This window comes from Lycium barbarum, chromosome 4, assembly GCF_019175385.1.
Source record: "Lycium barbarum isolate Lr01 chromosome 4, ASM1917538v2, whole genome shotgun sequence".
Classification (NCBI taxonomy): domain Eukaryota; kingdom Viridiplantae; phylum Streptophyta; class Magnoliopsida; order Solanales; family Solanaceae; genus Lycium; species Lycium barbarum.
In genome coordinates, this window is record NC_083340.1 from 104,744,187 (window position 1) to 104,758,637 (window position 14,451).

General features: G+C 38.8%; 1 pseudogene; it reads right to left on the minus strand.

Annotated features, from left to right (window-relative positions):
- Positions 1–580: 580 nt before the first annotated feature.
- On the minus strand, positions 581–701 carry LOC132639049 (5S ribosomal RNA; annotated as a pseudogene).
- Between the last annotated feature and the right edge of the window lie 13,750 nt (positions 702–14,451).

Sequence of the window (14,451 nt, forward strand, 5' to 3'; positions counted from 1 at the left end):
CAAGAGGTAAGAGGTAGCTGGCCACCCCGACAGGCAGGGATTAAAAGCTAGTATCCTCAAGGACAGTGATAGTATCCAACCTCGTCTTGGTCGGATTGGCACTGGGAGCAAGAAAAACTTCAACAAGCTTCGACCTGGAACCGTCAGGGTTTCTGTCGGGGGATCGGGCCTATACCTGCTTTTTCCTTTTCCCTGGTGTTATTGCATCAGGCTTATCCAGCTCTAATCTTTAGAGAGACTAATGTCACTTTGCCCTGTAACATTTGCCACTTGAACTCCAATACCCTATCCAATCCGTACTTTTAACATATCGCACGTCGATTATCGAGGCATACACACTGGTTAGCGTAACCACACATAATATATCGTGTACACCTTTTCTGAACATCCTACTTACAAGGTATCCCCAATACTATTTTAAACTTATCCTAATTCTGTAGCTGTAATTCGTCTTCTCTCTCTTACCACGCCGGTCCGCCTCATCTCTCGCAACCATTTAGAGTTTCCAACCGTGAGTTTCACACACTTCTAATTTTCCTCAAGTTATTCTAGTTCTTCATCCTGCTCTTATGTCTAAATCTGTAGGACTTCTTAGCACACTTCCCAGGGGTTCACCCATCCAAGTACTACTCTCACCCAAGCACGCTTAACTTCGAAGTTCTGATGCGATCTGGTGCGTTAGTGCTGGTATGATCGCTTCCATCCTGCTGCGTGGCCTTTATCACGTGACCTAAAACAAGTTGAAGTTCTAGCGAATCCCAATAAAATTTCTTTAATGCATCTCCCTCCAGATTGGAAAGGTCCTTTACTCTCTTAACCAAGCAAATGCTGGGTTAGCCTTCAGAACTCCCAATACAACCACCCATCAACACACACGACTGTCTTCCATTCCTAAATTTAAGATTCCTAGTGATGACCAAAACATCTTAGTCGTAGTTATCCATAAGTACTTTGGTTATCGGTTCCTTTAAAACTCCCATTTGTCAACCATTAATGATATCCTGCAATAATTGTACGCACATAAGGAATTTCAATAAAAGACTCATATACCTATAGCTGACCTGTCCTGCTCTTGGTTTAGAGGGTTGTAAAGTGAAGTATCCTCTTCAGCGTCCTTTCGCCATCTACTGGTCTGGCCCTCCTCATCTCCCCCATCCGAATCCGAGGGATATGAATATCCTGGCAACTTCTGATTTACCGAAGGCCAAGATAAAGGGCTAGAATAGTCAGTAACACTCATAGGCGTAGCTGCCCTAACATAATGCTCCACCATAGGAGAATCTAGAGGGGTCAACTCTGGTACAGCCTTGGGAACCTCCTCCACCAGCGTCTCATACGAACCCTCAGACGGGTCCGTCTCATATCTATCTTCTGATGGGTGCTCCTTTATGGAAGTCAAGAACTCTGAAAATGCTGCCCAATTTTTCCTAGAAATAGTAAAACGTTCTTGTAGTCGATTAACTAATGTTAATGCGAATTCTCTTGAAGGTAGAAACATAGAAGATGGCATAGGTGACTGAAATGACTCGGGTATCTATGGCCAAGGACCAATCTTCGGGAAAAACCATGGTTCCCGGGATCTGATGAAATGAAAATGGCAAGCGCAGCAAAGATGGTAGCATCAGAGATGTTGAAGTACGGCTACCAGCCAAAGTCCGGGTTAGGCATGATTTGTGTTTGGAAAACAAGCTTTTTGATATTCTGGATGATTTACCTACTTTCTGTACTTTTTCTGACATATGACATCGACATAAATCATCGCAGGGTCCTCGGATGGGTCTATCTCAATAGAATAGCTAGGACTCCTCCTGCTTGGTCCTAGAATATGGGGTCCCGAATCCACCCTGGGGGACTTCCTGGCACCCCCGCTATTGGAAGCTGATCTCTTCATCTCTCGTCAACAGTTCCTACCTGCAGGAAAACAGGGTCAGAAATGGTCTTTCCTAGACTCTGGCTCTATCGCACGATCTAAGATAGAAGGAAAGGTCAATGATTCCTAAATGCCCCGCAGCCTCCTGTTTATAAGTATGGCTGGCTTCACACTCATAAACAGGACTCTACCGGACACGGTCTGTAGACAACCCTAGGACGAACTGCTCTGATACCACTTTTGTCACGACCCAACCCAATGAACCTTGACGAGTGCCTGACCACTACTGACCAAGCACCCATAACTCGTACTTATCATATGCTGAGTAACCTAGTAGCCCATTTCTAAATCATATCTGAGCGATAGCATGTGCTGCAAAAGTTATGCAATGAACTTTTCCTCGAAAACTCAGAGCTTATACACAGATATATATATATATATATAGGCATATGTGCAAAGGATGACAACATAGTCCGACATGGCCACTACCTGTACGGAACATAAAATAGGAGACCACAAAGCTACATGACACTTCCACTATTTACCACTGTCTACAGACCTCTATGGAATTTAAGTTGTAGAAAAGACAGGACAAGGCCCTGCCATACCCACATGTCTACATAGCAAAATAGCATACAAAAAAGGGTTGCAGCTCCCGCCAATGGAGCACACTGACTCCGGCTGAGAGGATATTCTACTGGGCTTGATCGTCTGGATGGCTACCTGATCCTGCGGACATGAACGCAGCGTCCACAAGAAAGGATGTCAGAACGAACAGTGTACTAAGTACGTAAGCCATTAACACTAACATAATAAGAAATATGGAACATGACATGAGATAAAGGAATAACCTGTACATCTGAATGCCTTTTAAGTTGATACCATACATGCTTGGCATTTTCACAAAAACGTTTTTTATACATATATAAATGATAGTGTTGCGGAACGTGCAGCCCGATCCATAAATATATTATGTTGTTGCAAAACGTGCAGCCTAATCCTTAAATATATTATGTCGCTGCGGAACGTGCAGCCCGATCCATATATCATATCATCATTTTACATATATATATATATATATATATATATATATATTGCCGCGGAACGAACGGCCCAATCCATTTATCCCATATATCCCGCGTCCAGGCATCCCGAATCCGGGACGATATCCAACTGATCAAGTGGTTATGCGTATATAACGCCTCACCTTTCCCCATATCCCATATATACATATATATGTCATATCTATATATAATATAATATAAGTAGCATGCATGAGAGCCTAAATAAGGGTTGTCAATTTATCAGACTGACGTAAGGTCGGTAACCTCAGATTATATTATGGAATAATCATCATCGCTATATCTCACCTTGAAGGAACAAGTAACATAAGGTGAGATCACAACAATGAATAAAATCAAGGAAATCATGAGATAAGCTCAATAATCTCATAATAGCATTAAAATCATAACCTTTGAAGCTTCTACAAATAGGACCATCATCATTATCATTATCATCGTGAAAACATAATCATCTTTAGCGCCATAAGAAACTTTAAGAATAATTAATCTCTAGCTTGTGGGGATAAGGACATCATGGAAGACATGTATGGATTCACAAGAAAGAAAACATCATTGTAATCATGGTCCTTATAGAAAACATCTTGTCTTTAATATCATAAAAACCTTGACAATCATGAATTTCTAGCTTTTCGGGAACAAGGATGTTATGGGAAACATATGTGGAATCATAACGTAGGAGTCATGCCTTAAGAAAGAAAGGGACTAGCCTTACATACCTTTCGGTCTCCTTAGCAACTCAACGATATCCTTCATATCTCGTAAATCTACATATAAACCATTCATACTATTATTAGGTTCAAGGTCATACGCCCATCTCAATTTCTGAATTTAATTCCATTTAGAATCTGCCAAAATTCGGGCAGCATCTCCCCTGTTTATATGCCTAGTGTTACACCTTGGAAAATGTTTCGTCATTGCACAAGTGAGTGGACTAGCGAGGAGTACGAGTATCCGATATTTCCATGAGTAAGAAATAACATTTGATGGCCTTAAGCAAGATTCCAAAGGCAATTGCAATAAGAGATAGGTTAAGCTCCATAATGACTAACTATAGGTTCTGAAAATGTGGAAAGTTGCAGATTTGCACTTTGGCCAGTTGATCGTAAAATGAAATACGGACCGTAAAGTGGTATACGGCCCGTAAACTGCCATGTCGTATTTCAACTTCCAAAACTTCAACTTTCTACCAAATGTTCAAATGGTTAAATACGACTTAGAATACGGACCGTAAATCAAAATACGGCCCATGAACCGTGATCGTAAATCACCATGACTCCAGCATACCTTTCTGGTTCTGATATGCTTAAATACAACCACGAAATACGGCCTGTAAACTGAAATACGGCCCGTAAACTGGGTTTAGGACCACTGTGCACGTTCCACTACTGTTCATTTCAAATCAGATTTTAAGTCATTAAATAAGAGACCAAGTCTTATTTCATTTCACTTCTACATGACACCCCTTCCCTCTAAAACATCTCTCTACATTTATTCCACAAGAATTCAAGGATTATTAGTGATCAACAACATAAACCAAGTGAATCAAGTGTAAAGAAACCCATTAAAGATCATTCAAATCAAGAAATCTCATTGGAGATAAACTAGGGGTTTTGCTCAAGTGGAGTATTATCAACCAAGGCTTGTTCCTATGGCATCTAAGGTAAGATTTATGACATTTATATGTTGTTTAAGGTATTTAAGAGTTGAAATACTTGGATTGTAGAAAAGTATAGAAAAATGGGTCATGAATGTGGAATAGTGCCATTTTGAGAAATTGTTTGAATTGAGTTATGATTCTTGATGTGTTGTGATGTAAATATGTTATGAATGATGTTGAGAACATGAGATGAATAATGTGTGTAAATGGACGTAGTCGTGTGTTATAGCCATGGATATGGGTGATTGAAGGTAAACTAAGAAATGTGGATGAATAATGACTAATGTTATGGTATTGTGAATGTATTATTGACGTTTGGGAGTTGATGTATGTTATGGAGGAATGTCGTATAAATAGAGGAGATGCTATCCGATTTTATCTAGCTTTAGTCACATATGCTAGCTATCGATTCTAATGATAGTATTACTTTAATGAAGGTAGAAACGCTAGCATTGGAAGAGAACGCGCAAGTTTAGAATAGTTGAACGGAAAAGGTATGTAAGGCTAACCTTTCTTTCATAAGGCATGGTTCTTGGACCAAATATCTAAATCTTCTATGAGACTATGATATCCTCCAAATGAATTGATCTTCCGAGCTAGTAAGCTCACGATTCTTGATACGCCACGATTGTACTAAATCCCTTGTATGACGAGTAAGCCTATAAAGATAAATGTGATGAATGACGATAATAGTAATAATGATAATAGCGATAATGATATTGATGATAATAGTAAAGATGCTTATGAGCCTATATGTATGTGTGCCTATGTATGGCTACTATGAACCCCGAGCCTGTATGGCCGTGTAGTATGTGTATAGATGTATATGTATGTATGCTTACGTAACACGTGCACACCACTGCAGTTGGGTACAGATAACACTGAGCCTTGGTAGGGCCAGGTATGTGTGACACTGAGCCTTGGTTGGCCAGGTATGTATGATCACCGAACCGTCGTGAAGAGTATGAATACGAATATGATATGATTACGAAATAGAATATGTACGCGATATGAATGTAAATAAGTATACGTAAATGAGTACAGACATGAATATGGATACGGGTACAGTTATGGATGTATGTACACAAATACGCGTTAGAAATGGAAAGTCCCTATGAAAGGTAAGTAAGTGTTCGTGATGATGATATTACTATCTCCCATCTTATGCTATTTCTTATATTGCTTATTGTGCTTCTATATGGATATTGATCATGCTTTACATACTCAGTACATTCTTCGTACTGACGTCCTTTTGTTTGTGGACGTTGCGTCATGCCCGCAGGTGCACAGGGAGACAGGATTGACCCATAGCTACATTCTCAAGGACTACATAGCAGAGCTCTATTTAATTCGGAGCCATAGCATTTGGGTACCTATTCTTTTGTGTACATAATTATGGGCATATCGGGGTCCTGTCCCGCCTATATGATATGTTATACTCTCCTTAGAGGCTCGTAGACATGTGTATATGGTTAGATATGTCTGGCCTTGTCGGCCTATATTTTGCATATCATTTTGATAGCCTTGTCGGCTCATGTACATTGACGTGGTATAGATGCCAACCATGATATGAAAGAATTGTCGTCCAATGGGACTAGCCTGAATGATGAATAAAAATGTATGTTTAATTATGTGGCTCACCTAGATGTAAGTATAAAAGTAAGCCAAGGGGTGCCCGGGTGGGCTAGCACCGGGTTCTCATCGCGGCCCTTTAGATGGGTCGTGACACCTAGCCTGAAATCATAATTCAACAATCACCAACAACACAATAATACCAACATCAACATCATTGCCAACACCAATATACGTCGTAAAACATCTCTCACGATGTTTTCCAAATTCTTCAACTAACCAACTCATTATACGGCTGTTTAATAGTTTTACCTTCGTAAATAAACCGAAACTAATATTAATAAGGAGAGATTCATACCTTACTCCCTCTATTATTGCAATATCTTCACTTTCCACCTTGAATTTCAACTAAAACGCGTTGCTATACAATTTTATAATCGCAACTGTACGTTGTCTAGACCAGAATCCTGGGATTATACTCGATTTACGTTAAAATTTGGTGAGTGGAAGTTTACAGAGGTTTGGGATGTCTTAGAGGCAGTTTTGGATGAGAAAATAAGGGGATAACCCGTTTTTATAACGTCTGAGGCTCGGGTTGCACCGACCTAAAAATTGCTCAGCGCGTTCGCGTCCCCTAGTGGCGCGTTCGCGCTAAGTCAGCCCTTGGTCCTCTGCGAGTTCACGCCACTCCCTGGCGTGTTCGTGCAGACCATTTTCCTAGCCTACCATCCCGACTTGTAACGCTCATATCTCCTTACTCCGATGTTGTATCGACGAGCGGTCTATTGCGTTGAAAACTAGGTCTCATGAACTTCATATTAGGCTTTTGCTTTGCCTCAAAAATTCTCGTATACTAAAAGATATTCTTCCTCCAAGTTGGGCAAAAATTGCCCTTCACATTTTCTTTAAAGTTCCAACAAATGTAATTTCCTTGGTTCACTGCCCTTCGATCCTTCCGTAACTTATTATATAAACTTAAACCCTCGTAACTGTCACGACCCAAACCAGAGGGCCGCAACTGACACCCAAGACCCTACTCGGCTGAGTGCCATACTACTATTCCATCCAGGAGTCACAACTTTTTGTGAACCTTCAATCTACGAAATGACGCTTCCGTCAGGTAAAAAAACGTTTTAATAAAACTCTTTCATCAAATCAGGGACTTTTCCCATATCGTTAATTCAAAGAAAACCTTTAGTCACAATAAAATCTTTAAAAATAAAGCATAAAACACATCGACCTATACGATCGCTTTACAGAACTGTCGACATCTCGACGCACTATCCAGAGGACACTGTCTGCAAAATTCTCTAACATACACTAGATACCATAACATAAGTACTCTAACTCGGCAACACTCCAAACTGAGATGGAGTTCACCAATCCAGCTGATAGCCTGGGAATATCCTATAGCCAATGTCTTCTACTCATTTGTATACACCTGCGAGGCATGAAACGCAGCCCCCGAAGAAAGGGGGTCAGTACAAATAGTGTACTGAGTATGTAAGGCATGAATAACAACATAATAAGAAATATAGAACATAACAGGGGAAAAAGATGACATGTACATTTGATTGCCTCTTAAGGCGGATACCATACATGCAACTTTAACCCTTTTAAATCAATACGTGCATAAAATCATGGAAGACATCTGGGACATTTCAACGAATGTGCAAAGATAAATAAATCATTATAGCTATACCAACAAAACACATATATCTATAGAAATGCCACAACATAGGCCACATCGTCACCCTTAAAAACAACACAACATAGGCCACAGCTTCACCCCCTGTTAACTGTGCCTTACATATATATAAACATCATATCATAGGCCACAGCGTCACCCCCTGTGAACTGTGCCTTATATATAAACATCATATCATAGGCCACAGCTTCACCCCCTGTCAACTCTTCCTTATATATATACACATCACATCATACGCCACAGCGTCACCCCCCGTCAACTGTGCCTTATATATATATACATCACAACAAAGGCCACAGCGTCACCCTCTGTCAACTGTGCATTATATATATATATACATCACAACAAAGGCCACAGCATCACCCCCTGTCAACTGTGCTTTCTATATATATACATCACAACAAAGGCCACAGCGTCACCCCCTATCAACTGTGCCTTATATATATATACACACATCACAACAAAGACCACAACGTCAACTCCTGTCAACTGTGCCTTGTATTTATGCACATCACAACAAAGGCCACAGCGTCACCCCCTGTCATCTGTGCCTTATATATATATACATCACAACAAAAGCCACAGCATCATCCCTGTCAACTGTGCCTTATATAAGTACATGAAGAATGAGAATGAGTGCAGAGCACAAGCAAAATGAAATAATAGAACTTAGTAATGTCATACTATACTCATAGCATGCATGAGGGTTCAAACATAAGCAACAACTTTAGCGGAGTGACGTAAGGTCGGTAATCTCAGATTTATATTATGGAATAATCATCATCTCTCTATCTCAACTTGAAGGAATAATTATTATAAGGTGAGACCAACAACAATGAATAAAATCGAGAAAATCATGAAATAAGCTCAATAATCTCATAAACGCATTGATCTCATAACATGAGACTTTTAACCATAAAATCATCATCATCATAATCATCATAGAAAATATTCTCATCTTTGACATCATCGTTATCATCGTAAAAACTTGCTCATCACTGTTATCATAAGAGCTCACAGAATCATAAATCTCTGGTTTGGAAAATACGGGCATTTTGGAAAACATTTATGGATTATCAGGAAAGAAATCATGCCTTGGAGTCATAAACTTCTGTCTTTTCAAAACAAAGAAGTTATGCAAGCATTTATGAAATCATACCATAGGGATCATGCCTTTGAAAGAAAGGGACGAGCCTTAACATAACTGATTGATATCCTACGAATTAACGCTTAATCTCCCAAACTTTCAAATCTGCAATCAAGAGAAATTATAGTACCGTTAGACTTATCATCATATGCCTATCTCAGGTTCTTAAACCAAACTCCTTTAGAATCTGCCAAAATTCAGGCAGCATCTCCCCTGTTTATATGCCTAGCACGAAGTCACAATCCAGCAACCAACAACAAAAACAGCAATACCAACATCAACAACAATATTATCAATACCAATATATTCCATAAAACATCTCACACGATGTTTTTCAACATACATCAATAATATACACTTCCTGTCTTCCCAATCAAGGAGCATAATCTCATCAACACACCAACAATATTAGATACCATCTCTATACGTGTAAATCAGCCCAGCCACATGGCCACAACATGCTCAAAATAGTCCATAAACACAACAACTACAACACGACACTTTATGACCTTTCCTCCATAACTATTTTCACTTTTAAGACTTGCTAAACCTTCAAATCAACTCAACATAAGAGATAAGATGAAGAAAATACATTATACTTGAAGAAATTCAGCCAATCCAACTTCCTTCAAGACCAAACATGCCACAACATCAAGTAGAAGCAAGAACAATCACCTTTCATGGACTAGTTTGGTGTAATCTTGTTAAATTCTTGATTTAATGGGCTATAAATGTTTGGGGGTTGTGTTGGAAAGTTTTTAGGACTATGGAGAATGTAAAATACTAAAAAAATTGAGTTAATAGGGTATTTATACCCCTCATAAGTCGGTTCCACCGATAATCTCAAGTAGGACCCGCGGAATCCATTTGGCAGCTTGGAGTCTTTATCATAAAATGGCCATAATTCTTGATCCAGATATCTTATGAGGGACCACGACATATGGTTGTAAAGATATTTCAATTATCTACAACTTTAAATTTTGGTGTGTTTCCAAATTCCAAACTTATAATAGCGTTTTGGCCCCTCCAAGTCAGATCATCCGAAAACGTATCCTTAAATCATCCTTTTGGAGTGCTTGTGCCCGTATTTGGCTTAAGGGTCCTTCTTAAGATTTGCTCAACTTCCCATGTACTACTCATATCACTTTTCATATGTCCTTTATAAAACTCCAACATTTGGGCCCCACCTTAACTTACAGTTACGAGGGCTATTCATCAAGTAACGTGTTAACCGATTTACTCCATACGGTCTCCAAATGTCATATATATATATATATATATATATATTCTTATACTCAGATCATATAATCTTTATCCCTGATCCTTGTATAACTTTGCTCTCCCTCGAGCTCATACTAAGCCGTCTACAGTCTTAGTAACGCGAAATTTTTTGGGGTGTAACATCCTTCCCCCCTTAGAAACATTCGTCCTCGAATGTGTAAACTAGTCTTGTACTCTGTCCCTGATCCCCTTTCTCTGGTACATCCCCTTATCGAATCATTCTTCCTGTTAACATATCACATTTAATCATACCATCGCCATAACAGGTCTCCATTGGTTATTTACTCACTCTTTCCTACGCTTACTTCTGTCCTTCTCGAAATCTTGTCGTCCATTCCCCGACTTTTAACCTGTTTAAATCCAGTCATACTCCTCATATCCTCCTACTAAATTTACTAACATACTAGGTTTACAAACCTTTCTCTACTCTCGTAGCTAATCTCTTTGTTCTTGAAACTCATAAGTCAAAAAATATGCTTCTGAAGAAATCGCTAACATACCTGGATACCGAACCATGACACTTCTGACCTCTTAACTGAGGTTTGAACCAATTATGACCTCATGTACTCCAATAGCTCATATCCCTCATGTACTCCAATAGCTCATATCTTCCTTATCTTTACCTTATTGACCTTTAAATCTCATAACTTGCCTCTTGATACCCTCGTAACCCTCGCTCTGCAGCTGTGTTAACTCTCTAACTAGTCGTAGCTCTGCTCAATGTAATCATCTCTGCATCGATGGCAAACATAAGTTCTGACTATTCTTCGTTTTACCGACAACTCCTGATCTGTAGGAACTAAGTAACCCCAATTCACTAATTCGAACTTATATAAAATCATCTTAATATCTACAGTATCCTAAAGTATAACAAGAACATCCCATATCTTTATGACATTCTTTAACTCAACCTTAACATATAATCAATTCCATAATCCTTTCTATAAATCATTTCTTTTAGGTTAGTCGTGAAAACCTTCTCTTTAGGTTAAGCCACAACAGAACTCATTTTTCGACTTTCCCTGAATCCCCCAATAGACCTCGTTCCTACAAAACCTCGTTGTAACCCATTTTAATCCTTCGGACTGCTAATCATCTTCCTCATAATCATTTTTCATGCACACCAAGGCCATCTCAAAATTCCCTTGCATTCCCTTCAATTTTCTTGTCATATCCTTTCCATTTAGGAAACATTAAGTTCCTCAGTAAAATATCGTTCAATTTCTTTTCTTCCTCACGAGTTATTTTCAGTCCTTGTGCTCGTACTCAAACTTACTTGCTTCCCCCCTTAAAGGTTTTACCTTATGGTGTTATATTCCGTTGCCATTCTTGATCGAAATTCCATCCTATAATAATCCTTTCGTCATCGCTTCTGTTCTCACATTTATGAATCCTTCAAGTTCCCTACTTGTCATTACCCAAAACTACTACTTTAAATCTCAAATCTTGCCTATAATAACCCCCGGGGATACTTGAAATAAGGATGTGCCCAACTATCTGTCCAGCCGGAATAGTACTTTTTATTCCAATAACTAATGCCTGATGTCCACTTGTAGTGTCATCTTCATCTTATCATTCCATATCATCCTATCCCATACTTTCCCATTAATCAATCTGTAGCAATCATAGACGTATAACCTTCGTGATCTCCTAAATCTTTGGATCCTTCTTTGGTCCTTGTCCTTAAATTTTAGGAAAATTTAAGCAGAGTGTCCCTTATATTTCTTACTATCCAAGACCTGCACGCAGCCCAGAAAATACATACAGTGCCTCCCAGAGCCAATTATATACATATTTAGCACACCTTAGCCATACAGGGCACTCATTATCGAACAGAAATGCAAAGATGACGAAACTTACCTCTTGCGTCACAACTCGGACTATACCTGAACCTTTATCGATTGTCCTTTGGTACTTTCCTAGTCACTTCCACTTCCATTCATTAGCTATACATTTCAATCATACTTGCAACATTCATACCATATCTGACTCATAATCATTTTTACTAATACTTACCTCTGTACTGATTCCTTCAATTTATATTATCCCCGCAATCCCAACATCATCATTCACTTCCTCTGTCAATACAATTTTCTGCTGAAATCAAGGGTTAGTTCAAGGAATTTCATTTCCTATGACTTGGCTCTCATCGCACGATCTTAGATATGAAAGAAGGGTAACCATCCTAAATCCCCTGTAGCCTCTTGTTTATAAATATGCCACGTAATACACCATAAACAAGACCCTACTGGACACGACTTTGCAGACAACCCCTAGGACGAACTGCTCTGATACCACTTTTGTCACGACCCAAACCAGAGGGCCGCAACTGACACCCAAGACCCTACTCGGCTGAGTGCCATACTACTATTTCATCCAGGAGTCACAACTTTTTGTAAACCTTTAATCTATGAAATGACGCTTCCGTCAGGTAAAAAAACGTTTTAATAAAACTCTTTCGTCAAATCAGGGACTTTTCCCTTATCGTTAATTCAAAGAAAATCTTTAGTCACAATAAAATCTTTAAAAATAAAGCATAAAAACACATCGACCTATACGATCGCTTTACAGAACTGTCGACATCTCGACGCACTATCCACAGGACGCTGTCTACAAAATTCTCTAACATACACGAGATACCATAACATAAGTACTCTGACTCGGCAACACTCCGAACTGAGATGGAGTTCACCAATCCAGCTGATAGCCTGGGAACATCCTATAGCCAATGTCTTCTACTCATCTGTATACACCTGCGTGGCATGAAACGCAGTCCCCGGAGAAAGAGGGTCAGTGCAAATAGTGTACTGAGTATGTAAGGCATGAATAACAACATAATAAGAAATATAGAACATAACAGGGGAAAAAGATGACTTGTATATTTGATTGCCTCTTAAGGCGGATACCATACATGCAACTTTAACCCTTTTAAATCAATATGTACATAAAATCATGGAAGACATCTGAGACATTTCAACGAATGTGCAAAGATAAATAAATCATTATAGCTATACCAACAAAACACATATATCTATAGAAATGCCACAACATAGGCCACATCGTCACCCTTAAAAACATCACAACATAGGCCACAGCGTCACCCCCTGTCAACTGTGCCTTATATATATATATATAAACATCACATCATAGGCCATAGCATCACCCCCTTTCATCTATGTCTTATATATATTAACATCACATCATAGGCCACAGCGTCACCCCCTGTCAACTGTGCCTTATATATATAAACATCATAGTATAGGCCACAGCGTCACCCCCTGTCAACTGTGCCTTATATATATATATATATATATATATATATATATATATATATATATATATATCAAAACAAGGGCCACAGCGTCAACCTCTATCAACTGTGCCTTATATAAGTACATGAAGAATGAGAATGAGTGCAGAGCACAAGCAAAATGAAATAATAGAACTTAGTAATGTCATACTATACTCATAGCATGCATGAGGGTTCAAACATAAGCAACCACTTTAGCGGAGTGACGTAAGGTCGGTAATCTCATATTTATATTATGGAATAATAATCATCTCTCTATCTCAACTTGAAGGAATAATTATTATAAGGTGCGACCAACAACAATGAATAAAATCGAGAAAATCATGAAATAACCTCAATAATCTCATAAACGCATTGATCTCATAACATGAGACTTTTAACCATAAAATCATCATCATCATAATCATCATAGAAAATATTCTCATCTTTGACATCATCATTATCATCGTAAAAACATGCTCATCGCTGTTATCATAAGAGCTCACAGAATCATAAATCTTTGGTTTGGAAAATACGGGCATTTTGGAAAACATTTATGGATTATCGGGAAAGAAATCATGCCTTGGAGTCATAAACTTCTATCTTTTGAAAACAAAGAAGTTATGCAAGCATTTATGAAATCATACCATAGGGATCATGCCTTTGAAAGAAAGGGACGAGCCTTAACATAACTGATTGATCTCCTACGAATTAACGCTTAATCTCCCGAACTTTCAAATCTGCAATCAAGAGAAATTATACTACCGTTAGACTTATCATCATATGCCTATCTCAGGTTCTTAAACCAAACTCCTTTAGAATCTGTCAAAATTCAGGCAGCATCT